The sequence below is a fragment of the Felis catus genome, chromosome B4 (genome assembly GCF_018350175.1).
Source record: "Felis catus isolate Fca126 chromosome B4, F.catus_Fca126_mat1.0, whole genome shotgun sequence".
Lineage (NCBI taxonomy): Eukaryota > Metazoa > Chordata > Mammalia > Carnivora > Felidae > Felis > Felis catus.
The window spans coordinates 47,249,766-47,277,515 of NC_058374.1; the positions used below are offsets into that span (position 1 = coordinate 47,249,766).

General features: G+C 45.6%; 2 long non-coding RNA genes across 2 annotated transcripts; one reads left to right on the forward strand and one right to left on the reverse strand.

The window, feature by feature from the left end:
* Window positions 1-5,466: 5,466 nt before the first annotated feature.
* LOC102901133 lies at window positions 5,467-8,198 on the forward strand. Its single transcript, XR_440711.4, has 3 exons — window positions 5,467-5,821; window positions 7,411-7,469; window positions 7,757-8,198. It is a non-coding gene; the product is annotated as an uncharacterized LOC102901133 (long non-coding RNA).
* Window positions 8,199-14,974: 6,776 nt separating this feature from the next.
* Window positions 14,975-22,873, reverse strand: LOC109501960. Its single transcript, XR_002160278.2, has 3 exons — window positions 22,220-22,873; window positions 16,469-16,554; window positions 14,975-15,451 (listed from the first exon to the last, which is right to left on the reverse strand). It is a non-coding gene; the product is annotated as an uncharacterized LOC109501960 (long non-coding RNA).
* Window positions 22,874-27,750: the final 4,877 nt, after the last annotated feature.

The window sequence follows — 27,750 nt, forward strand, 5'->3', positions numbered from 1 at the left end:
GTGATGCCTCCTCCAAAAGCAGTGGGTATTCACAGCCTGAAGAATCATGGTATAAGGTCTGTGGTTCATAATTTTAAACTATATTAAAATTCTTCCTTTTGCAGAGTAGCATCTCCTTCTCAGCCAAACTAATTTGCATGGCTTTTTGCTAATCTGCATAGCCGTTGAGTTCCTTTCGAGGGGCCTGTAGAAGGAAGGCCTAAGGCGATGTCACCTGTCCAGAGCATTGAAGAGCAGCCTGAAGCAATGCCACCAACAGGCAGATGAGAGTAATTCAGAGTCACTGACGACAATTCCATGAGAGTCAGACAGGGCCTTAACGATCATCCCACCCAATCTTCGCAATATAATGAGGCTCAGGGCAGTGGAATGAGTCGTCAAAGTCACACAACAGGGGGGTGTCAGAGCCAAGACCAGGTTGAGGCCAAGTCTCCTAACGTCCAGTCTTTGATCTTGACGCTGCCTTAGCAGGGACAAAGAAACTGTGTCCGTTTGGCCAAGTAGTTTGAGAAGCGACACAGTCTAACAAAAATGGGGGAAGCGATAGGACTTGAGAAATCAATTTTCACAGTTACTATTTCCGGAAGGTCATTGAACCATGTATGGCAAGTTACCTGGGTCGTAGAGTTATACCTCTGGTCTGTCCTTTCACATTCAAATGGTCTCTTACCCCTGAGAGCGCATATGCTTAATTTTTTTTCTTTTTCATTTTGGATAGGGTGAGTTGTGGTCTCGAAGACGAGATGGAAGCTGTAGACGTTTCCCCCAGATATTTGTACCCGCATTCACAATTTCTCAAGGGCTTCGTGAAATTCTTGAGTCTCATTCATGGCACAAGAACAGCACTCAGATAGCTTTAAAGAGATTGTGTGGCTCAGGGAAGCGGACAAGAGGAGATCATGACTCATCTCAGCTGTCTCTAGGAGTCTCTTGAGGGTGGGCAAGAAGGAATGCTGCCGGCAGACTGCCTTCGGACTCAAACTGCATACATCCTGTTGGTCTTGTTTTCTGAAAATCTTGACTGATGCAGATTTTTCCCAAAGGATACTGACGTTGAAATTGTGGCACAGAGAATATGATGTCCAGAGCATGCCTTGTTTCCTGACAGGACTAGCTGTACGTGCTTCTGTCAAGGTGGCACATCAAACGTGCGCTTGTTCCAACCGGTGACTTCAACTGGTGACTGAGACTCATCGTTTTAGGGAAATATAAGCAGCTTATAGACTTTCGGAAGCTCTGGGGGTGGTCAAACAGACTAAAAAGAATAGGTTCCTAGAATCTAGTGTATGGGAGCAAAGTATAGAGTGAGCAGACCAGTCAATAAAACCGGGCTCCAGAACAGGATTGAATACATTGACTGAACCACGCGTAGCTGCCCAAAGTTGCCATGCAACCTCATGCCTCTGTGCCTTTGCACATGTTGTTCCCTCCGCCTGGCTTATCCTTATTCGTAGTGTGCATTAGTCAGGGTTCTCCAGAGAAACAGAGCCAACACAAATACATAACAGAGATATAAATGTAAATATGTACTTAAATATAAATATATATCTACATATATAAATATATATATATATATTTTTTTTCTCTCTCTCTCTCTCTACATATATATGAGAGAGAGAAAATGAGAGGGACAGAGAGAGAATAATTTATGTTAAGGAATTGACGCACATGTTATCGAAGGAGGTGGTCAAGTCCCGAAAGCACAGGGTAAAGAGTGTTTGGCGCAGTCCAAGCCTGAAGGCCATCTGCTGGCAGGATTTTCTCTTGCTTGGGGAAGGTCAATTTTTTCTTCTATTCAAGCCTTCGCTTCACTGGACAAGGCCCAAACACATTAGGGAGGGCAATCTGCTTTACTCAAAATCCACCGATTTAAATATCCATCTCACCTAAAATATCCTCACAGAAACATCCAGAATAATGTTTGAGCCCCTGTCTGGGCACCAAGGCCCAGACAAATTGACGCATAAGATTAACCATCACACATTGTTGGCCTGGGAATCTCTCCTAATTTTTTGAGGTTCAGCCCGAACATCTTTCTTCTTCTCTGTTCTGCCACTGGACTCAGCACATGCTTGTATTTTAAACTATATTCCACAGTATGATTATGATTTGATCACATGCCTGTGGTCTCTGTTAGACATTGGGCTTTCTGAGGACAGGGACTGTGGGGACTATTGGAGATGATATTACAAGTCGATATGCTAGGCCCTACCCAATGCCTAGTATAGAGCTGCTCAGGAATAAGATGATGAATTAACGGAAGGATTCAGAAGCTAGAAATAATAGCACCATTAAATTATTTAATCTCCAAATAATGGGCTTCTTTTCTGAATATGTGTTGCATCAGAGATGCAATAGAGCTTGGTCACCTTGTCCCAAGAACACATGCACACACATACCCATATTCATTTTGACTGACCCTGGAAAGATTTGCCAAGGTTATTAGAGATGCATCCAGTGATTAGCCCTTCCTGCTTTTCTCAGGACAGAATGAAGCAGAGGGAAGAACAAGGTTTATAGCTTCAGGTAGATTTGCCTTTAACTCATGTGGACAGGCCCCTTGCTAACTGCCTGAACTTGGGTGTGATTTGTACGGTCTCAAAAACTTGTACCTTAAAAAAAAAATCAATCCTATGAGAACAACAACAATAATCCCTACAACAGTGTTAGAAAAATTAAGTGCCAAGCATGTAGTAAGTACTTAGTAAAAACTGGTCCTCCTTCTCTCTTCCTTATGTATGTTTGAAGTAATATCTAGCACATACTGCATTAACTGTTGAAAGTAACTAAGAACATGTTAATGAGTTCTAAAGGTAGTCTCGAGCTCTCTCAATGTTCTAGGATTTCCTTTTATCTTCTTTCACTTTTTGACCAAAAGAGAAAATGTAGACTGTGTAGATGGTCCCATATGAAGAGAGAGAAAGAGAGAGAGAGAGACAGAGAGAGAGAGAGAGAGAGATGGTTGGTGTGTGTGCCATTGTGTTCTTTATTGCTATTGGTAATTCCTAATCTTTTTGGGGAAACAGGCACCTTTGGCGATCTTTAGAAAGCTAAGGACTCTTCCCCCAGAAAAAATACACATACGGGGACACTTTGCATATAATCTCAGGGAGTTCAGGGATCCCGTAGACGCCAGGTTAAGAATTCTGTCAAAATCTTCTCATCTGTTGTCTGTCTTCCGTCTCTTGCCTCACATTCCCTCTCTCTGTCTCTCTCTCCCTCTTGTCTCTATCTCTATGTCTCTGTTTCTCTATCTGTATTTTTATCTGCTTAACTAATATGTTTAAGGACTGCGGATGGATAAATGGATGAATGAATAAAAAAGTAGAGGGCAAGAAAGAGCTATGGAGATAGAATGATGGCTTTTTTTCCCCCCCACCTGGAAATTTCACTGGTGGTGGTCACCCTGGAGCTGCTGATCTACTATAAGGCAGAATGTAGTCATGGTTACACTTATAGCTTCTGGAGCTAAACTTCTAGGTTCAAATCCTGGCTGTGTGTGACTTTGGGCAATTCATTCTGTCTTTCAGTTTCCCTGTTTTTAAAATGGGGCTGATGATAGTGCTATCATGTCGAATTGTTGTAAGAATGAAACAAACTAAGGTAGATACGGATTTTAGAGTAATATATTTTAGTAAGTGCTCAGTAAAGTGTTAGTTGCTATTATTAATTAATTTATTTATTTAAGTTTATTTATTTTGGGAGAGAGAGAGGAAGAGAGAGCATTCAGGGGAGGAGCTGAGAGAGAGGGAGAGAGAGAGAGAATCCTAAGCAGGCTCCATGCAGCCAGACACGGCTCAAACCCACGAACCATGAGATCACGACCTGAGCTGAAGTCAGGTGCTCACCGGACTGAGCCGCCCAGTGCTCCTTTAGTTGTTATTACTTATTTTGATGATTTAAAATCGCCAATAATATAATTACTTATATACAAAGCATGACAGTACAAATAATAAATTCAACATCGCTAAGGGGAAAACTGCAATTAAGAATTGCCCTTTCAGACAGAAAGAACTTCCCTTCCTTTAAGGTGATTTACTCTCATGTAGGAATTGTGGGCTAACAGGGTAGCTAGGATACCATCCTGCACTTTTTCCCTGAGACCCAAGGAGAAGTGAGATCCACTGTCCATAAAATGTTTTTTCTAGGGGCGCTTGGGTGGTTTAGTCAGTTAAGCATCCAACTCTTGATTTTGGCTCAGGTCACGATCTCGTGGTTCGTGAGTTCAAGCCCCACATCAGGATCTGCACCGACAGTGCAGAGCTTGCTTGGGGTTCTCTCCCTCCCTCCCTCCCCCTCTCCCCCCCCACCCCTCTCAAAATAAATAAACTTCAAAAAATTTTTTTAAAAAGATGTTTTTCTATCGTGGCAAGTTCTGTTAGGAGAGGAGGAGCCCAAATCTACTTCCAGACATCGCTAGGAGGGGTAATGTCCTTTTGTCTCTTCGTTAGGAAAGGTCTCTAGACCAGTAATTATGTTTATACCAATGCAAAAAGATATACCATTATATCAAATTCTAAAGCTGACACTTTCCCATGGAAGTTGCTTAAGAGAAAAAAAAAAAGAAAAAAGAAATGTAAATGTGCAGTCATCACTGTTAACACTTCACATTTTTAAGGTAAAAGACTGCCTAAAATGGAATTTATTTTCCCTAATTTATAGGTCTTGTTTACATTTGGCCCTTCATTCTTCTCTTACAATGTGTATCTCCTTGCTTTAAAAAAAAATTTTTTTTAATGTTTATTTTTGAGAGAGAGACAGAGCATGAGCTGGGGAGGGGTAGAGAGAGGGAGACACAGAATTCAAAGCAGGCTACAGGCTTTGAGGTGTCAGCACAGAGCGGGACGTGGGGCTCAAACCCACAAACTGCGAGATCATGACCTGAGCTGAAGCCGGACGCTTAACCGACTGAGCCACCCAGGGGCCCCCTCCTTGCTCCTAGCTTTTTAAAAGGAAAATATGGGGGCACCTGGGTGGCTCAGTCAGTTAAGCGTCCCACTCTTAGTTTCAGCCTAGGTCATGAGCTCATGGTTTGTGAGTTCAAGCCCCGAATCAGGCTCCCTGCTGATAGTGCAGAGCCTGCTTGCGATTCTCTCTCTCTCTCTGCCCCTCCCCTGCTCTCTCTTTCTCTCTGTCTCTAAAAATAAACTTTAAAAAATTTTTAAAAAGGAAAATATTAACTATTGCAGAACTGCAATAGAACTGTCCAGTTAATGCAGCGTTACCAGGAGGTTAAGGACCGTTCACCCTTAGGCGGGCTCCTGGCCTACATGCAACCCCTTCTCCTGGAAGGGGAAGGTGCAACTGAGTCTGCGTCCAGAAGGTGGCGCTGTCTGCAAAGCCCGTCTGGGAGGGAGGGGTCGCCAGCCTGGGGCGGTCAGGGCAGCTGCAGGCAGCCCGCAGACAGAGAAAGGAGGTAGGGGGAGGTGTGGAGGGAGGGCAGAGCGGTGGCAGTGGTCGTTTTTCCTAACGTTCCTGAGCTATGAACTGTCAATTTTGAAGGGCGTGTAATTGAATTCTAATTGTAACTGAAGTGGGAGGAGATGCCTGCCTTAAGTCTAAAGACTCTGACAGGTCTGGGAATATCTAAAATTCCGAAGTCTCCTGGTGATCTATTTGCAGGAGAGTCAAGGCTCTCCTGAGATGAAGTCAGCCTAAGGGGAGAGGGAGCAGGTTCTGAGCTGGACCAGTAACAGCGTGGTCCTGGATCACTAAGGGCGAATTGTGCTCCTGAGTCCTGAAGGGGAGTCTGCATCTTGCCGGGAGGGAGGAATCGTGCAAACACCTAAGAGATGGTGTACTCAAAACCCTAGGCACCAAGGTACAAGCCACAAAACCCTGGGCGTCTCCTGGCACGATGTGCCGCCAGTGGTGGCCCACCAGGCATTGTGCTGTGACTGGGGTGGTAGGGACGTTGCCAGCGATGCTCCTAGCCGCCATGCTCCCAGAACTTACTTTTTGCCTGGCCCTGTGCCAAGTGCTTTAAAGTCTTCTCTCATTTCGGTTTCAAAATAAATCGAGAAGGTAGATTCTATTTCCAGTCTCATTTTACAGAAGAAGACACCGAGGCGGGCTTCACTTGTGGAGATGACAGAGACTGGGTTTGCAGCAGGCTGGGCCCGGCCCAAGCACAGGGCTCCTGCTACTCTTCCCCTTGGCGCCCGTCTGAGCTTCCTGAGGGTGACAGGACTTGCCCACAGGACGCGCCCAGAGGCAAGATGGGGTCGTGGTGGAGGGCTCAAAGCAGTGCTGACCGACCGGCATTGTCTTGAGGTCTTCGCGGTGCTCTTGGACTTGAGCCAGACCTTGAAGGCTTGGATTTGGGAAAGGACGTTCAGACAGGGGCCTAGCGGGAAGAGGGGGTGAGGGCAGGAGAGGGGTAGGTGTGATCCGGGGCAGTGAGAGGCCACTGTGACCAGGTGAGGGGGAGGGGGTGAAGCCTGTATGGCAAGAGTGGGCTGGGGCTGACGTTGGATGCCATGGACCCACACTGAGAAGGGTGAGGTGGGCCCAGCCTCCCTGTGGCCCCAGAGACCTTTGGGGATTGTCTTTGGTCTGTGGCCTCACTCCCCAAGCTTCGAGTTCTTGGTGCTTGCCAGAAGCCCTGGATTTTTTATGGGTCCTGGTCCACCCCCATGAAGCTGGCATCAGAAATAATTTTTTTTTTTTTCTGGAAGAAAGTTGAAGAGAAAATAACTTTATTGTCAGTTCTCACTTATCTGTAAGGAAATAGGGGCAACTGAAATCTACAGATTTCAATAGCTAGTGGTTTTGCCTTGTTTGGCAACTCATGTTTCGCCATGGCTTCCGGAAAACAGCAAAATCGAGTCGTCAGATTTTCACGTTTACTCCTTCACGTCCTCCGTCTGAAGTGCTAAGAAGCAGGGAAGTGGCCCAAGTGTGGACAGCAGGAGGGAGAGGAAGGGAAAGCAGGTGTCTGGGTCCGTGAATGTCCGCTTACGTGTTCGGTTCCCGAGAAACCCAGAACTGAGCACCGGGCTGTGTGCGTGCCAGCGCTGCTGTGGCTGACTGCTGGGTGGGAACCTGGACATGGGGTGGGGGACATAGTAGCTGCACACGTCACCAAAGTTCAGAGGTCAAGGGCATCCCACACAAAAGCTACACGTCCTAAGAAGTTTGACAAAATCCCCTGTTGAGGAAGCTTACCCGGGGATCAAAGGCACCAAACTGGGGTGAGCTGACCCGAGCACTCGCTAGCAGGCTGAAAGAATTCAGTTGACGTCTCCATGTACCTCATCATTTCTCTTCTGTTCCCCTGGAGAGTGGCTTTGTGTGGTAAATATTTATGTGATATCTGAATTATTGGTGATGTCATACATGCCCTTGTATCTGAGAACATACTGTGATTTAGAACTAAAACTCTTTATCATCCCCATTTCTGCTAAGTAGGATCTCCTCCTGATGCAGGACCTTGGGAGGAACATTTGGATCCGAGAGAAGGAGGCCTGGTGGGTAATCTCAAGAGCAACCCTCCTTTCTCTTGTAAGCAAGGGCAATGGGTTTGGGCCGAATCAGGAGGTTGTAAGTGGGGGTCATGGGGCAGGGGGCTGGAGGTCAGGTGTTTTCTACCTTTTCTTGGCAGTAGGAACAGACAGAGCTTACCACAGACTGCAGGCAGCTGCCCCAGGGCAGCCAGAGCATGTGGAGGAAGTTGGTGGGAGGAAGATAGGCAGGGATAGCATGGGTTCTGTGTGGCTGCAACCTCTTCTCAAACCTCTGTCTACTGTTCCGATAGAGCTGCCCGGAGAGAAGGCGCCATGACAGCTCCTTTCCCATTCTTCTGCTGCCTGTGACGTCTCATCCCTGCCCCCCGCCCCCCCGGCCTCTTGCCGCCCAAGAGCCCCAGAGCAATGCCCAGCCATTGCTGCTTCATGTCACGCCAGGACCCTGGAGCGTCATCCTCAGAGGAATCCAGATCCGGATGGGGCTATCCACGGGCTGGATGTCTGGGCCACATATCATGGTGCCTGAAAGCCCAGGAAGGAGGGGGCACGTGTAGAGGAGAGAATCCTTGGGGGCGGGTATCCACCGAGACGCCTCCCACATTCGGCAGCATCTCACCTTTTATGGGATATGGACGACTATGGTAATGGTGGAAAGACAGAGTTGGGCAGGAAATCTGAATGCTGTTATAATATGGAGAGGGGACTTCTGCGTATAAATTTTGGGCAAGTTTCCTCCTGTGAGAGCTCTCCAGTTACTGTGTTAACCTACTCTTAATGCAAAATACCTCCCCCACCCCGGGATTCTGGAAGCAGACATTATCTCTGACCACGACCCTGCTGACCCCAGGGAGACTCGGCCCTCGATTGGCTAGATGGGAAGCCTGTTTTGGTGCTATGTTTCTGGAAAAGCTGGACTTGAAAATGGTGCAGGTATTTACTGGGCTGGCAAGAAGCTTAATGTTTGTCTCTGGCTCCATGTCAGGGGTGTTATTTGGCCACTAATGATACAGTCTTGGAAACGTCATATCACCACCCTGACCTCAGTTTCTTCATCCGAGAAAAGAGATAATGTCAAAGGTTATTACTCACCTTGAATAGGCTTTTATTCTAAGTCTCGGAATAGACAACTTAACATTTTATTTCCTTATCCACAAGTGGGGATAATAATACCCACCCTTACCTTCGAATCTATATGAAAACCCTCAGACCTCTGGGGAGGAAAAGCATTATTTAAGCCCAGAGTAGAATTATTATTCTATTCTATTTGCTCTCTCCTAGTCATTCATCACTGCCGTGCTGTACAATTATGCCCTGGGGTGAGTTATGTGAACAAACAGTCCACACTGGGCAAGTTTCTTGAGTGATGGGACATTCGGATTGTGCTCTGTGGAAAAGACACCGATATCTTTTATTTAGTTATTTTAGGTGGAGCGTGCTCTCTAGTTAGTACACAGGCCCAAAGTGGAATACATTGGTACCTCTAGAATGTAATATTGGTGGTTATTTCTCCTTTCCAGTGTTGTCTTGCCTTTGAATTTCTGTGGGCATCGTTTGGACCAGTTCTGACCTGGGAAAACACAGCATGAGTCCTCTTTGGCTCCCAGCAAGACCCTGATAATGCCTAAAACTTTGATGCTGCCTGGGGTTTGGAGTGGAACCCGGGTCCCCATGCTTCGAAAATCTGCATAGCCAAATGTGCATAAGTAAAGGCATACCTCACCTAGCTAAACAAACACGCACAGGCTTATAATTGCCTTTGTATTTTCTCATTGTAGCCACCAGAGGCCTCCCAAATTGTGGTCGATTTTAATGTCAGTGGAAATCTACTGGGAATTAACAAAAAAAAAAAATCATTTTAAAATTGAATAGAATGCCTACAAAAGTTCAAAGTCTGTTACCTTGTTCATTCAACATCGCTATTCATGCAAAATGTCATGCAAATCAGGCCTTATTTACTGAGTACTTTGCTTCAGTAACCAAAAAAATGCTAAGAAAAAATGGCTTATGTTTAGCCATCTATTTTTCCAAAAATAGGACAGCAATTAAAGTAGTACCACATGATGTGACTGATGATATCAGTGCAGGAAAAGAACACCATCTCGGTGGCTGATGCTCAGGGCTGAGCATCTGTCCTTCATCAGGGGCTGGGCAGTGTGTCCAGAAGAGAAGTCCTGGGGCCCCAGGGCCATGAACAATGTGGATGCCATGCCGGGCACAGAATGATGAAAATATCCTTTGTGAGTAAGCATGATAACTGTGCCTTCCAACAGGGGACTTCAGAAACCCTTTGGGAATCTGATTTCGCCTCTATGATGCTCAGTTTCTTCTTGTATAAAAGTGAGAGGTTTGGGCTAGGTGATTTCTAAGTCCTTAAAGGTATATTATTGTCTTCTAAACCATTTAGGACCACTTACTGTGGATCTGTTATACATGATTGCAACACAAAGTGCTTTGCAGACGTTTTCTTATTTAACTCCCATGGCCAGTAAGAATAGCCAGCTTTAATTTACAGATGGTGGAATTAAGCTCAAAGAAGTAAGGTCACTCACCAGTGATCATACAGGGCGTAAATGACAAAGGCAGAATGCACTCAGATCCGTTTGATTCCTAAATTTCTCACTGTCTACGTCTTTTATGCATTCCGGGACCGAGAGTATCAACTCAGTTAACCCACATAATTTAACTCCTGAGGTGCAGCATTCATTGCTGGTTGCTGTATCAGTTAAGAATGGTACTGGTGGTAAGCCACAGATCAGACAAATAAAGACTTAAACATACACAAGTTCATTCTCTCCCATAAGTGTGGAGATAGGTTGTCTAAGGAAGGTCTGATGGTCATGGAATCACCAGTCACCTAAGCTCCTGTCTTTCTGCTCTACTGTATTCTAGGATGTGGATTCCATCCTCTAGGTGGACTTATGATCCAAAATGGCCGATGGAGATCCAACCATCACATTTGGGTTGTAGGCTGGAAGAAGGAGGAAAGCGGAATATGGTTGGCAGGTCTCCAAGTTGAGTTAGCTACATGAAAGCAACATTTCAGAAGTTCCATACAGCCCCTCTGCTTATATCTCAGCAACCAGAATTTAATGACATGGCCATGCATGGGGTGAAAATGGAAAGCTGACGAATGTCGTCTTTATTCTGGATAGCAAACTGCCCAATTAAATACCAGGGCTTATGGTGTTAAGGAAGAAGAGGAAATTGAGTACTGGAAATCAAATAGCTGTCTTTGCCACAACCATCATCTGCATAGTTACTTCTAGCTCTTTTCTTGTTTTGGAGTCCTGATTTTGTTCAGGTTTCTGCCTCTCCCCAAGTTTCTATGTTAATCCTGAATGATTAGAGCAAGCCATGGTGGTATCACTCCCCTCCCTGTGACTGGTTGTGATTAGGCATATAAACAAGTTCTGGACAATGAGATATGAAAGGACTTCTGGAAAAGGGTTTTGTGGGTTTTTTTTTTTTCCTCTTAAAAAAGCAGTGCATCAGAAAAGACTGACTTTTTCTTCTACTAGACATTGTAGTGTCTGATAATGACACCTGGAAATATAGCAGCCATTTTATAACACTCTGGAAAACGTACTTCTAAGAACAAAGCTGTCCCCAGAGAATGGTAGAAGGGAGAGATAGAAAGAAGCTGGGTTTTGGGGGATGAACTGACTGACTCTGGAGCTGGCCTACTTCTGGACTTCTTATGAAATACATTTTCATATTGTTTAAGTATGTTGAATTGGTACTTTCTTAGTTGCAGCCAAAGGCATGCTGACTGATATGCAGGAGAAAGAAAGAAAGAGACCCATTGCCTTATGCCCTCAGGATGGCAAACTGGATACCAATCTATGCCTGTCTTTGGACTGAACCCCTGTGTTATTCCATTTCTTATAAGAGGTACCTTTGTTTTTACTTGCCATGGAGAAGATACCTTTCTGTAGAGTATTTAAAAGGCTCTGTGTAGAGGCACTTGTACCCCAATGTTTATAGCAGCACTTTCAACAATAGCTACATTATGGAAAGAGCCGAAATGTCCATCAACTGATGAATGGAAAAAGAAATTGTGGTTTATATACACAATGGAATACTACATGGCAATGAGAAAGAATGAAATATGGCCTTTTGTAGCAACGTGGATAGAACTGGAGAGCGTTACGCTAAGTGAAATAAGTCATACAGAGAAAGACAGATACCATATGTTTTCACTCTTATGTGGATCCTGAGAAACTTAGCAGAAGACCATGGGGGAGGGGAAGGAAAAAAAAAAGTTAGAGAGGGAGAAAGCCAAACCATAAGAGACTCTTAAAAACTGAGAACAAACTGAGGGTTGATGGGGGGGTGGGAGGGAGGGGAAAGTGGGTGATGGGCATTGAGGAGGGCACCTGTTGGGATGAGCACTGGGTGTTGTATGGAAACCAATTTGACAATAAATTTCATATTAAAAAAATTAAAAAAAAGGCTCTGGGTAAAATAAGAATATTTTAGGATTAGAAGAGACTTAACTCCCACTCAGAGCTCAAAGAGAGTCAGCAATTTCTCCATGGTGCTCGGGTCTGAAATGCAAGGTCTGAAATGTTGTGGGTCTGTCTCAGTCACATTTAGAACTCTTCCAAAGAGATGGCCCCTCTGGCCTTGCCTTTCTGCCCCTTCCATATGACCCCTCTAGGCTCCAGGCTCCAGGGCTGGCCATGTTGAGAATGATGACTTAAAACTGTAGGCAGGAGGTAATTTTCACTTTTAGCTGTTGCCAACTGCATCAGCCATGGCTGTCACCCTTCCTGTCTACCTCCTCTTGCCAAATCATTAAGATGGCCATGTCTCTTTCCCTTGAAATCAGACCCCAAAGGGTTTCCGTGCACTCAAGTCCCATCTGCGCTTCATTCCAGACCATATCATGTCACAATTATTCCCAATCATGTTTCATTTGGCCAGCCAGCATGCACCTGACTGGGAGAAATTCCCCCAGTGAGAGTCAGAAGTGTGTGCAGCTGTCCAGGGCGATAGGGGAGACACTCTGGGACCTAAGTGACAGGCTCAATCATATTATATGGATATTCTCCAAGAGAAGCAATGTGACAGTGATGGGCTCAGAAGCCCATCCTAGCCAACCTAGCCAGCTAGCCAACCTAGCTCAGCTGCCTACTGGTTGTAAGACCTTGGACAGGCTATTTAAATTCTCTGTGCCTCAGTTTCCTCACCTATAAGTTGAATGTAATAATATCTTTATTATGGAGTTTTAGTAAATACTAAATGATATAATATATTCAAAGTACTTAGACTCTCAATAAGCTATTTAAAGAGTATCTAGAAGGCATTCAATAAACTGCGGATTAAACATAAGCTTTTGTCATGGAATTACAATACATTTAGGCTTCAACTCAGGCCTTGTTTTTTTTTTTTTTTCTGAGTTAATGGTCTTTGCTCTTCTGTTCCCTTGACCCCAGAAAAGAGGTTAAGTGTCCCTCCTGTCCATTCAGAAAGCCTCATAGTTGAAGGGAACTTGGAAGTCTCTATCCTGATTTGCTTGGTCCTGGCCTCTTACTCTTACTGAGCAAACAGGATTAAGACAAAGGAAGTCAATCCAACAGATAAAGCCTGAGTTGCCATTACGCTCAGAGTTACTGTCATCCTGCCAGAAAAAAAAAATATGTCCCGAGAGACTCTTAAGGCATTAGAAATAACACCCTGTTAAGGGCTTACGGTGGAGGTCAGCCTGGCTCTGACCTGTCCTATCTCTGCCTATCCAGGCCATTCTGGATCTTCTTCAGTTGGGGTTGCTCACTTGTCTCTGAGGTCCCCTCTAGAGGGGACTTTTCAAAGGCTGGACAATTCTAGAGAGAAGGCAGCTCTGGGTATTGCCTCAATCACCCTGAGACAGCGATGGAATCAAAGGGATGAGCTGGGGTGAATTACAGAACCGTATCCCTTTGGCTCTGTCTAATGAGAGCTCTATCTTCTGATGGGATGACCAACTTTATGGGATCTTAAGAATGTAATATTATCTTTGATGTTTTACCATCCCCCCCTGGAGGTGGGGTGAGGGGAACTGAAGCCCTTAAGTTCTCCCAGGAGACTCTTGGATTTGATCAACAATGACCTCATAATAGCTGGTAAATCTGGTTAATTGGATTAGTGTCCTCCATTTAATTGCAGTGGCCACATTACCTTCCTGTTCAAACACAGCCGTATCGTTCACCTCTGGCTATTAGTTTCTTGTCTGTACTGATGACTTAGGGACACAGACTCCACTGTGGTGAGCACGATGTCTGCATCAGCACAAGCAATTCTCAAATAAACCCCACCATAATTCCGGGAATGCCTTTTATGTCTTCTGACAGAAAAGAGGAAATGGCACATGAAAAAAAAAGTCAAAAAGATTCTTAAGGGGAACATTTACTATTTTAAGATCTGAGTAGCAGGAAGATATTTTATGATAAAGTTAGGCAGTCCTCCTATCATGGGGACACTTGAAAAATTCTCATTAGGCACTTGTTCCAGAGATTGGCTTGAATGCATGGAAGAAAATCTGCTGGGGCAGAGATGTGGCTGCAGTGTCAAGGGGCCAGCCCCTGAAGACTTCTGGAAGTCTCTATCCTTTTTTGGCCATCTGGCCTTAAGTTGGTGAAGGATACAGAAGGGTGTCCTTAGAAGCATGGCTCGGGGAGGCTCTTGTGACACAACTGGCTGCCTCCAATTTTCCCCCAGAGATATTCAAATGGCTCTGGATGGCACTGACTTTACCCTGCATCTGCACGAGCCCTCTTGTCTTCCAACCTCCACACTTCCATTTAGGGCAGTAGATGGCAGGCTGCGTAGACTTGGATTTCCCATCCTCTGCACGCACACACCCTCAGTTCCTTTGTTCTTTGTCTTATTTTTCTCCCAGTGTGTGTTCATTAATGTAGCTCCTTCCTTGTACCTTCATTGTCTCTTTACTTCTCTACTGGATTCTTTATGCTCCAGTTGTCAGCAGTTTCTGGCCTCTTCCTCTCATCCTTATCCTCCAACCCTCCCTTTCCTCTCTCAAGCTTGCCTTTTCCTCTGTTTTCTACCCATTGTTTTATTCTTTGTTCTTTCTCCCTTGCTATTGTCCTACTGTCTCCATTCTGTTGTCTTTTCTCTTCTCTACGAAGCATTCTCTGAACACATGTTAAGACAGATGTTAGTGGTCTGATAAATACCAGAACTTGACACAGATATATTTTACCGAGAAACCCTTACCCTCCCCATCCATCTTTAGGCGCCATGGCAGCTCACAAGCCCATGTCCCATGTTGTAATTCACCAGGCATATATTTAATGTGTGACTTTACTCCAGAATAAGATTGGTTTTTCACTTTTCTGAAGTGAATCTATTGATTTTTGAAAGTTTATTTATTTATTTTGAGAGAGGGGGGAGAGAGACAGAGAGAGACAGAGACAGAGAGAGAGTGTGCAAGCAGGGGAGGGGCAGAGACAGAAGGAAAGAGAGAGAATCCCAAGCAGGCTCCCTGCTGTCAGCACAGAGCCCGATATGGGGCTCGAACTCACGAACCGTGAGATCATGACCTGAGCCGAAATCAGAGTCGGTCGCTTAACTGACTGAGCCACCCAGGCATTCCTGAAGTGAATCTATTATTATAGATGAAGAAGCTAAATGGTAGAGTTTGGTGTTATACAAGATACTTAACAATCAGTTTGAAAAGAGTGTTCCTTCAGGTAGCTGGGTTGAGGCTTGGAGGCCAGAGCGTCTGGAACGTTCTCCTTGACCCCCTAAGACAGTTTAGATGCTCCACCTGCATGCCGTTGTATTGTGTGTTCTTCCCCTTGCATAGGCCCCACCTGCTTGTGCGCTTGGCTCTCTCCCCCATCGATGGTGGATGCTCAGTGCATGAAGTCCACAGAATACCAGGAGGTCCTAGTGACAGCCTTTCGCCTAGGCAGTTTCTTTGCCACCTCACTTGTGGAGTGGTGGGATTTCTGTGAGTGGCCACACTGGGAACTCCCCTTGGTCTGTGAAACCAGAGGACATTTCATTTTGAATAGGTATCCCAATTCATGGTTCAGCATTTCCTTCCGACAAACACTTCCAGGCCTGTGCTAGGAAATTTAGGTTATTAAAAATATCAAAATAAATGAGCATGCTTCCTGTCCTTAAGGAACCAACAGTCTTGTGGTAGGTCCTTCCCCAGTCTTGAGTTGACTTTTTCCCAAATCTCCGATTTTGGCTATCTGTACAGTTGTCTGAAACAGGGAGCCTCCTCAGCTCTGGCTTTCTGGCCCCATTGGCTGTAAGCTTGATATCTGCTGGTGTGGCCCATGGGGCCTAAACAATGGACTCACTTCTGTTGGAATTTTCCAATGTACAACTAACCCATGTAAAGTACAAATGTATTTTCCTAACCAGGACTTGTGTAGACTATGTTATCAGGTACATTGTGTATTTTCTGGAGATTATCATCCCCACATCATTTTTATTTGCAAATAGGTCCAGCGATTGTTTTCTTTTCTTTTTTTGTTCCCCCAGAATCATTTCCAGAATTGGGAACAGGCTTAAAAAGCACTTGGTTGTAAAGTTACATTGAGTTCACAAAAATGTCAGGGAGCTCTGTTATGGTTACCAGAGCCACTCTACGTAAGAGCTGGTCCAATTTAAGGGAATCAAAAACTCACTTACCCCACAGGAGGGACCTTCCGGGCATGACAAATAAGTTTATCATCTTGAGTGTGGAGATGGTTCACAAATTTCTACCTGTGCCCAAACCTATCAAATTGTGCACCTTAAATAGAAATGGTTTAGTGTATGTCAACTATATGTCAATAAAACTGTTTCAAAAAACTCACTGGGCCCCAAATCTCTCTCTTTCCTCAACCTGAAATTCATCATTTTGTTTTCTGTCACTGTCTTTGACTTCACCTATGAGACAGTCATGTGGTTCTACCAGATTTCATGACGCAAACACAGGTAGGAAAGTAAGAATATGGCCCACAGATTCTCACACTGTTGCACCAGTAAATCTTGTTACTTACTTCTTAACAACTGGGGTTCAGAGCTCCAAGTGGACAGAACTGAAGTTCAGATGAGTCAGGTGAAGAAGGAAAAGCAGTTCTGGAGCCTGGGGAAATTTGGAGGAAGAAAGGACATGATAAAGTGACTCTGGTAACCAACCAGATTCTGAGGACTGGGACCCAGGAGAGAAAAGCATTAATTTCTGTGAATCTGTGTCAAAGGTCAACCTTATTAGTGATCTGCTCTCTTCTCCTTCTTCTATTATTAGTGTGAATGGTGGGGCTGCTGGAGGCTTTGAAGTCGTGCAAACATGGGTGTGACTATTCAGTCCACCACCGATTAGCTGCTGAAGCTTTGGCAAGTTTTTCAACGGACCTTAACTTCAATTTCCTAGTGTGTAAAAGGGTATAGAATATTTATCTCAATAGGTGTGGTGAGGCCCAAACAGGATAATACGAATGGCAAGTTTCACCTGTCTTGCATGTAGTAGCATCTATGTTTCTCCCCATTTCCTTCTAAACTTTTCTTGCTTTGAAAAACATTTTCCTTATTTATTTTGAAGCTCCATCAAACCCATTAAAAATGTGTGTATGTATGTCTTTTTTTCTAATTACAGAAGAAATCCTTTCTCATGGGTTTGAAAGAATGCAGAATAGAAAAATCAATGGGAAAAAAAAAATTCCCCTTCCCTTTGAGTTTTTAAGAGAAAAAAAAATCCCAAAATATAAAAATTCACTGTAACCCTTACAGAGCTCTGTTAAGGGCAAGTAGCTGTGGAGGAGAGAGGACATGGGACATTGTGTCACATGAGTTTGGTTCACTGCCTTCTTACCTTTGGCCAGCTTTTGATTCTAGAAATCCAGGCCGATACTTATTTTCAGAGATACCGTTGTCTCATTTGAAACCAAAGGTAAAAGAAAATTTGGCATACTTTTATATTGCAAAGTTCCACAATCCTTGCTCAGCGTTGAGAGGAGAGGGTGGATATACCACGTGACCCAAAGCAGACCTCACAGTTCGGTTCTTTCTTTTATACGAAGGCCAAACCCAGTGCATCCCATCTTACTCTTGACTTGCTGTTTCTTCCAACCTCCAAGAACAACAAAAGTAGCCTCTGAGTTATTGCCGGCCCTTCTGCTTCCCCTCCAGCTCCAGCTCAATCACTAAACCATGCCTGGTCTCTCTACAGTGCACATTCTGCCCCATCATTACTGCTGCCTCTCCAGCCATCACACCACCCTCTACACACATAGCCTCTTTTCTCCCTTGCCAACTACTCTACCTCTAGAGTCAACCAACCACTGCTTTAAATTTAGAGTCATGCTCTCAAGAGCTAGAAGAAACTTCGGGGGTCATCTCATCACCTCTCCTCCCACATGGCCTCAATGCCTAGTTGGAGGCTACAGAGCTGGGTGTGCTGCATCTTATATCCTGATGCCCAGGTATGCGTGGCCTGGAATATGCTGGGAGGTTGGGCCAACACGGAGCAAGGAATCAACTGCTGTGTGGTGCAGGCTGGAATCAGCTGGTATCATCACTTTTAAAGCAAGGGAAGGTTCAGGAGCCCTTTAATTTTGGGATTTTGTGTATCACCAGGAAAAAAGTCTCTTCTCTACACAGTTTATCTACTTGTGTCTCTCTTAAGCTTAAGAATTCCCAGCTCACTCCATTAAGGGGATTGATTAAATCCTCTCGGGGTAGTGATCAGAGTCCTCACAGCCTAGGCCAATTCCGTGGTGTCTCTGTCCCCAGACACACGTAGCTGACCTTGTAGCTGCACAGAAGCACTTCCCTGTCCACACCTCATGCCTTTGCTCACACTGGTCCCTCTGACTAGAATGTTCTTCCTACTTTTTTCACCTGGAAAATGGCCAGTCCAACCCCTCTTCTGTGACACCTTGACTCCCTCCGTGGTCCCCTTGCCTATTATCATACTCTTCTTATAACCCTGACAATGGTAATGATAAGGACAACAATGGCAATAAATATCGAGTATGGATTGAGGGCAGGGCAGTATGCTAATACATACTTATTATTTTAATCATCAGAAACAACTTAGAGGTAAGGAAATTGAACCTTAAAGAGGTTAGTCATTTACCCAGGGTTACAGCTAGGAAATGTTGGCCTGGGGCTCAGACTTAAGTTTGACAGTTTGACTCCTGAGCCCAAATCGTAGTTATGACATCATTTACCATATTGTCTTTTTTTAAAAGTTTGCTTATTTATTTTGAGAGAGAGAGAGAGAGAGAGAGACAGAGAGAGAGCGTGCAAGCAGGGGAGAAGGAGAGAGAGAGGGAGAGAGAGAATTCCAAGCAAGCTCCATACTGTCAGGGCAAGCCCAGTGCAAGGGCGGGGCCAATGTGGGGCTTGAACTCAGGAACCATCATGACCTGAGCCAAAGTCAAGAGTCCAAGAGTCCAACGCTTAACCTACCTAGCCACCCAGGCATCCCACTTACCGTGTTGTCTTAATTATCTGTGAGCAAGTATTGCTTCTTGAGGACAGGGGCCATGGGCACATCCCCAGTGCCTAAAACAGTACCTGGCATATACTACGTGTGGAGTAAATGCTTGTTGAATAAATGAATAAAGAAATGGATTCCAATGGAGGCCTCCCGTTGTCCAACAGTCCTTGAATCAAACCCAGTGACTTGGGTGGAGGCATGTTTGTCCGTGCCCAAGAGCAGAGGCAGGCAGATGGAGCTGCTGGGCTGTGGTCTCCCTGCTCTCCTGCACTGAGCGGTGCTCTCTCCATACCCCTGTCCTCCTCCTCTGAAGAAGCCCGCGTTCTAGGAAATGGCCAAGTGTGGCCACGAGCCTTCCAGCAGGAAACACCTGGATGGTCAAAGGCTTTTGCAAAGCTCTGTTTCCACAATTACCCTTTATCTCCCTCTCCCTCTTAGATTTAATGCAAGCCAACTGGTATTTCTTTTTAAACAGCCGAGAACACCAGATGGAAGGGGAGGGGGAGGTGGGGGCACAGTGAAAGGCAGGAAGGGGACACGCAGGGGCTGTGGATGAGGGGGGAACTTTCGGAAACAGGGGATGTAGGGAAAATGCCAGACAGGTCCATGGAGGTAGGAAAGGGGAAAAGAGCTGTAAAAGCGAGCAGCTACCATATGTGTGCATGCACATACACACAGAGCTTTCAACACACAATTCAAATAGAGGAAGAAACGTTCTGGTTTCCGTAGCAACAAGGCCTATTGGTGCCTCAGCCAGAAAAACTTATTGGAAAAAAAGGCATTTGCCTGTTAAAGAGCCTGATGAATTGGGAGATAATTATACAGCATTCCGCCACCACTAAAGACATACAAATACACTCCAGCAAATTTTTTAAAGAGCACGGATTGTCACAAATCCCATGAAGGCAGGGGATGGGAGTGAGAGGCAGCCAGCAAGGAGACAAGGCTACTGGAATGATTTCAGGTGAACACCCCAGGGAGGCAGGCACCTGCGAGGGTCAAATTAGAACCAGCTTGTGCGTCAGTCATCAGAGATCTAGTGTGAGGCAAAGGCTTGATGTTATTTGTATCCCATCCTAAGGGGTCAGTACATTGAGCTCTCTTCTTCTGTGTCCCTTCAGGAAGTGGGTGGGTGGATCAGTAAAACCTAAACTATTAGATTCCGTATGACAGTTTGTTGACCAGAGTGGTGGGATCCGTGTTTATCAGGGCCCTGTTACTGCAACAGAATGAGCCGCATGAATCTCATAGTACATCTGGTCCCTCAGATGCGGTGGGACAGAAGACGAGATCCTTTCACATTGAGTAGGGTGCTATAGGATCTCGATCAGGGTTGGAGGAAAGGAAATGCATCATTATTTTGTACTCATGGCACCGGACACAGTGTGGGGCATACAACACTTGCTAAATATAATACTTAGTGTGTGCAGGAAAGACTGAATGGATAAATGGATGGATGGATGTTATGTAAGTGAACTGATGAGTGAACAGATAAGGAATCGTGAGTAACTGTGTACCTTTCTTCTTTCCTCTTGCTCACGCGTAGGAATTTATTTGCAACGTCGTTTGGTCCTCCAGAAGATGGGCACGGAGCAGGCACACTCTCAGACGTGGAGTCTTTGGAAGTGAGTCATGTCCCGAGACAAGCCCAATGTCATGGGGCTGGAGATGGCCCAGCATCTTCAGGACTATCAGAGGTTGGATAGTGATATAGAAGAGGAAGTGGTTCTTCCTCACTGAAGATGGTATGCCCTATGACGTACCCTTCTAGTGAGACATCCTGATTAGAAAGAAGAGCTTGCCCACCCCCATCAAAGACCAAGATACTTTCTGTAGTTCTTGGGCCCTCAACTTTTTGTTGTTGTTGTTTATTTGGGGGTTTTTGTTGTTGTTGTTGGGTTTTGTTTGTTTGTTTGTTTGTTTTGCAGAGAGAGAGCTGGCAGGGGGAGGAGCAGAGGGAGAGATACAGAGAATCTTAAGCAGGCTCCACCCTCAGTGCAGAGCCCGATGCAGGGCTCGATCCCATGACCCTGGGATCATGACCTGAACTCAGATTAAGAGTCAGATGCTCAACCCACTGAGCCACCCAGGCACCCCTTGGGCCCTCAGCTTGGATCTGAATCAGCTTTCATTCTCTGATTTCCTACAGTGCTAGTGGGCTCCTCATTTGATCCTTCACACGTGCCATTTATAATCATGATTTATTACTTAGTTTTTCCTATGTGTACATCACACCTTTCCAACTAGATTATGCTCCTTAGGAGCAGGGGCCCCTTAGAGAACCTCTTCATCATGCCAGCCCTGGAGAACACTGCATATCAGACCATTGAATGTTTGCAATGCTAACACCATGGAGAAGGACATTGATGCACAGCCTTTAAGAACTGACGGAAAGTATCAGGCTCCAGCCCAAGCTAAGAGCAGCTCCGTGCCAAGAAGCTCTTTGCACACCAAACACACCTACACCCACACCTACCATTTTGTGGGTGCTGCCTGGTCTGCTCGCATGTTCGGGCATGGGCTGTGTGAACTGATGGGAAAGAAAGGGAAGGACTCAGGGAAAGTGAGCAAGGATTCATCCCTTTTTCACAGGCGCTTGGCCTATTCTTGAACTGCGTGTATCATAGTCATGTCCCAAAGGAGTCCTGCTCAGGAAGAGAATGCAGTAGCAGCATCAGGCAGTTCCTCTGTCCTGGAGAGAGAGGCGAGGACAAGAGCGCCTCAGGCACTACTGCCTCTTTATGGTCACAACCCTGGAGGTGCATTTTGCTTATACTCTGTTTTCTAGGCAAGAAAGAATAGAGGTTCAGAGAGGTCGAGCAAAGTGCTCAAGGTCACGCACTGCGTGACATACACTGGATTTACATTGTGTCTCAAGTGTTCAGGCTCTTAACTCCTATCTTATATTGGCTCTTGTGACTCAGGCTCACTGAAGGCACTGGAGGAAGCCCAAGTATGTTTCATTTCCCTGAATAGATAGGTGCCTCTTCTAATAGGCAGCCGGTTTGGGAGTATGAAAGAGGAAATCGGATCAGAGCCCGCTGCTAGTTAAAATGAAGATGGAGGAAGCAGAGTTCAAAGCAGGGAAAAACTTATAAGTCTTATTTTGTGTAAGCATCATATTAAACAGATTCCGTTCCAACTATAAACAGATTTTTACATTTCCACCTTCTCCCCTCCAGCAGCCCCCACCGTCCCTGACAGATTGTTCCCTTCCTTCTTGTTTAGATTATAAGTAAGCAAAATTGGCTTTCCTTCCTTTCTCCACCCCCTGGCCCTGCACCATCTGGGGGTGCATATTTCTTACCCCAGTTTCTTTTAAAATCCTCCCTTTGCTTTCTGTCCAGCGGCCCGTTCGCTTTTGAAGCTCTGCGGAGAGTTTCTCCGCCGGCCGCCAGGGGTCGCAGTCGAGCAGTCGGAGCCGCCTCTCCGCAGGGGCGCAGGGACCGCTTGCCGGGAATCGGGAGCCCATCTCCTGTATATATCAGCGCACCGCATTAATCAGGCCGCAGCTCTGCAGTGCTTTGCGAGGGGAGTGAGAGACCGGGGTTGGGAACGAGATCGGGCTTTTTCAGGCAACTGGAGACCGGCCGCCTCAACTCTCCTGCCCCAGGCTCAGAGCAAACAGTGCTCAATCAAGTGGAGCAGGAGGTGGGGCGGGAGGGGGGGGGGCAGCCACTCGCCCTGGCCCAGGGTCGTGCTGGTTTTTCAGAATTCCTTCTGAAAAGGAGAGGAGGAGGTGGCGTTACAGCGCCAGATCTTGATGTAGGGGGAGAGGACATGCCTCCCACCCCTGTCCTCTTGCCTCCCCTACCCCTGTCAGCAGCCCAGGCCCCCAGAAGCAAAGCGCTGCTCTCCTGCACGCACGTGGACGCTCCGGCTCGCCAGTGATTTCTCCGTCACCTCAGAGAGACTTGGCCCAGCCTCTCATGGTCTCTGCATGTGCCTGGAAAGCAAGGCCTCTGCCAGAATTTTATCAGATGGCATGCAGAGGAGGGGAGGGGAGCACGTGCTTCCTTTAGCATGAATTTTTCAACATTACATTTTCATTTCTCTGCCCTATTTCTCTCAATTCCTCCCACTGCTCTTTTCAGAGCTGGAGCTGCTTCTTAGGATTTGGTGCAATTACTGGGCATCTAAGATGGAGGCACGGGGGGAAGAAAGGAGGCGAGGCACCCGAGGACAGGGGGAAGGGATGTGCCAGCCCAGGATGCCTGCAGTAAGTCAGTGAGCAGAAGCCAGGGGCTGGCTGGGGCTTTTGCAGCTCTTGGGAAGCACTGTTGAGCAGTTTTATTTAAGCCATCGTGTGTGTTGGAGGGGGGCGGGCGGGTTGGTGGTGGTGAACCAACAGGAGTCCAGGAGGCACCTTTCCTCTTTCCCAGCAGGGGTCCACTTTTCTTCCTCTTTTCTCCTTCCTGCCCCTCCCGTGCCTCTCTCCTTCCCTTTGTTCCTTCCTTGAAGACAGATGCAAGCACACATAGAGACAAATACACATGTGTGAATATTTGCTTATGATACAAGACAGGCTTCGATCTATTATAATAAGTTTCAAAGGAATAAGTTTTAAAGGGACAAGTTTCTTGACATCAGTGGGGTTTGGGGTGGATCTTCAGAAATGGGTAGGAATTCCGCAAGAGGGAGGAAGGCATGCCAGGCGGAAAAAAAAAAAAAAGAGCTTGAACAAAGACCTCAACGCGAGAGATTTCGTAGCATTCGAGGAGAGCGGTTGCCGCAGTGGTTCTGCAAAGATGGGGGGGGAAGGGATGCGTGGTGTCAGTGTGCAGAGTAAGTTGGATCAGGGATGGGGAATTCTGCGCGCCTAGATGAGGAGGTAGAGGGTTGTGTAAAACAAGCCCATTGAAGCTTCCCACGGCACAGTAGATTGGTGGTCTGCGGGGTCCCTCTGAAGGGTGGATAGATAAAGGGTTGGGGTGGTGGGGGTGGGGGTGCTGGGCAAGGGAGATCAGTTTGGAGAGCACTGTGACGGTAGAGGTGCAGACTACGATGGCGTGAACTAGGGCTGCTGCACTGGTAGTGGAAAGAACGTAGAAACCACACAGAAGGACTTCATGCTTGCTTCTCGACAGCCTCCTGCCCCCGTTTCTTCCCCCTCTCTCCCACTCTCCATCATGGTTGGCGATCTCCCACCGCTTTTCATTGACAAATGAAAACTACTGACAGAGAACTCTTTCTCCTCCCAACCGTTAGGTCTACACATGCACCTGTGTCTGCTATCGTTGGATCCATCCTTCCTCCTCCTGGGATGTAAAAAGTCCCCCTTACCAAAGGCCAGCGCCTCCCCTCTGCTCTTCTGAAGGGTGTTTCTCCTTCGTTACTCCTTCTCTCTCCTGTACCATCCGTCTCCCCCTCTTTCATATTCATTCCCACCAGCACACAGATGTGCTCTATTATTCCCCCTCTTTAAAAAAAATTGTTTTTAGTGTTTATTTATTTTTGAGACAGAGAGAGAGAGAGAGAAAAAACATGAGTGGGAGAGGGGCAGAGAGAGAGGGAGACACAGAATCCGAAGCAGCCTCCAGGCTCCGAGCTGTCAGCACAGAGCCCCACACGGGGCTTGAACTCACTAACCGTGAGATCATGACCTGAGCTGAAGTCAGGCGCTCAACCGACTGAGCCACCCAGGCACCCCTATTATTCCCCATCTTCACAAAAGCTTCAATTGATGCTATATTCCTCTCTCCCTATAGCCTTATTTATCGTAAAACTTCTCCAAAGCATTGTCTACGCATGCTGGGTCCATTTCTTCACCGACAACTACAGATCAGTGCTCAGTTTGCTCCAATCTGGCCCACAACCTTGCTTTGCCAAAATTACTCTTTAATTTTTATTATCCTACACCGGGTGGGTGGGTTTCTGGCCTTATCTTGGTCTTTTGGTAACATCCAGCATATTTCACTCCTCCCTTCTTCACAAAACACTCTTCTTTCTTCTTTTTATAACATTCATACTCTCCTGGATGTTTTTTTTCTATATCACTAGTCTCTGCTTCTCATGCAAATTTGCTGGCTCATCCATTTATTTATTTATTTATTTATTTATTTATTTATTTAGAGGGAGAGAGAGAAAGAGACAGAGACAGAAAAGGGCAGAGGGAGAGAGGGGGAGAGACTATCAAGCAGCCTCCATGCCCAGCATGGAGCACAACGTGGGGCTCGATCTCAGTACCATGAGATCATGACCTGAGCCAAAATCAAGAGCCAGATGTTTAACCGACTGAGCCACCCAGGCACCCCTGCTGGCTCATCCTTTTATTTATTTATTTATTTATTTATTTATTTATTTATTTTCAACGTTTATTTATTTTTGGGACAGAGAGAGACAGAGCATGGACGGGGGAGGAGCAGAGACAGAGGGAGACACAGAATCGGAAACAGGCTCCAGGCTCTGAGCCATCAGCCCAGAGCCTGACGCGGGGCTTGAACTCACGGACCGCGAGATCGTGACCTGGCTGAAGTCGGACGCTTAACCGACTGCGCCACCCTGGCGCCCCTGGCTCATCCTTTTAGACAGGACTTCCAAGCCATGAAGAACCTGGTTATGGGCCCTCTTCTTCTTTTCCCTTCCCTTCCTTTCTCTCTCTTCCTATCTCATTGATTGTGTTCCCTTCATCTGTGTACTCCCACGGCATAAACACATCTCTATAATGATGCCTTCTGAATGGATCTCCATTCCAGAGCTCTCCCCGTGGAGCTCCAGGTTGTTATATCTGTCAGCTTGACATCTCTACCAGGATATCTCATTGGCATCTTAAATTTAGCATGTCTAAAACAAAACTCTTAATTCTCTGCTGTATCCACTGCCAGCTGGCTCCATTCCTCCTTCTATGTCCCCAATCATGAAATGGCATTATCACCCACATAGTTGCTTACACTCGAAACCTTGAGTCATTCTTAATTCCTCCTTTTCTCTCGTCTCCATATCCCATCTATCAGCAAGTTCTACAAGGTTTGTCTCCAACATATGTCTCGTATTGGTCCGTTTCTCACCATAGTCACTGCCATCCTATAGTTCAAGCTGCTACTACCTCTTACCTGGTCTAGTGCAAAAGCTTTGAACTTCCCTCCCTGCCCCACCTTTTGCCCCCTCTTCCTCATAATTCATTCTTCAGGCATCCGTGAACTTTTCAAAGCATAATTCAGATCGGATCCCTGGCCTGCTTAAATGCTAACATTTGACTTCCCATCATACCTAGAATAAAATCCAAATGGCTTGGATGATCTCCAAGGCTCTTCACGATCTGGCCTCTGGCCACCCCTTAACCTAATCAGTTATGGTCACTCCCTTCTCAATAAGGTCTATCACAAAGTTCTTATTTCTGGTATTTGGACATGTGAAGCTCTTTCTCTCCCTACAGCCTTGGTACCTGCTGACCCTTGAACCTGGGTTGTTTGCTCTTCCCATGGGTCTTTTTATGAGAGGCTCCCTTCTCATCCTATAGAGATGCTTTTCCTGACCTGAAATTATCCACATCACCCTACTCATTTCCTTCATACCATTGATCACACTTTGCAACATAGTGCTTATTTATTGGTCTACTGTCTGTCTCCTAAGACTCAGAAACTGATATACCTTTCTCACCCTTACCTTCTCCGCACCTAGCATTGCCCCTGGCTGTGAGTTAGTAGTTTTATCCGTAAGGTAGAAATGGATCTGGTTATCCCACATACAGAGCAAAAGAGGAGGGGGAGTTCTATTAAAGGTGAGAAGGAGATACTAGAAGAACACTAACCTCTGTTCCTGTGAGAGGGGACAAAGGAGAAAGTAGAGACTTGGGTGGGGGTCAAGGTGACTTCATGTTGAGGGAGAGAAGGCTGAAGGACTTTTCAGCTGTCAGATGAGCATGTAAGTCTACAGCTTGTTGAAGAAATGAAGGCCAGAGATAGGTTTGGAAAATACCTATGCCAAAGTGATCATAAAAGCCATGCATGTGGATGAGACTAATTGTAGGGGTCAGGTAGATTGACAACAAGCGAGAGACAGGCACTAAGCCTTAGCCTTAGGTAGTGCCTGTAATTAGGAACGAGAAGAAGGAGGAGCCTTGGAAGGAGACTGAGGAGGGAAACCAGGAGAAGGAAGTATCACTGAAGCATAGGAAAGGCAAGATTTAAAAAAAAGAGAGTAAAATTTCAGTTCAGTTCGACAAATATTTATATTCTGTTTTCCTCTATGCTAAGCTCCGTATTTTGCTATAGAACTACAAATATAAATTAACTCTCATGGCTTATGTGGGGGTTAGAGTCTCTTAGGGGAAAGAGGTATGTCATAGAATATATGTAAATAAAAAATATATGCTACAAAATAGCACTATGTACTTTATAAGTGTATACCCAGATGTAAAGATACATGTTGAATATATTAGAGCAGTTTCTCATGGGGGAGAGCTGAAGTGTAGAAGGGGCATAAAAAAGAATCAATACAAAAGTAAAACAAGAGAGGATCTCAACCATACAAGAATGTTAGAGTTCCATGAGCAGAGGCTTCTGATCATTTAACCATCTGCACAGCCCCTAGATTCTTGCAGTTTTTTCCTATAATATTGAAATACTTTTTTCATATTATAAAGTGCTAAATATTTATTATAAAATCTTTAAAAGGTAAGAAAGCAATTAAGAAACTCAGCATCACTTGATATCTCATTGCCCCGATATAACCTATGCTAATATTTTGTAACTAGGTACACATGCATATACATGTATATATATTTTTGGTGCCTTTAGTTATTTAAAAATTGCTAGTAGTTTCTAATTCAAATCACCTAGGAACACATCCTCTTTTGGGAAGAACCGCTTGCATATCTCCGTGTGGACACTGAATATA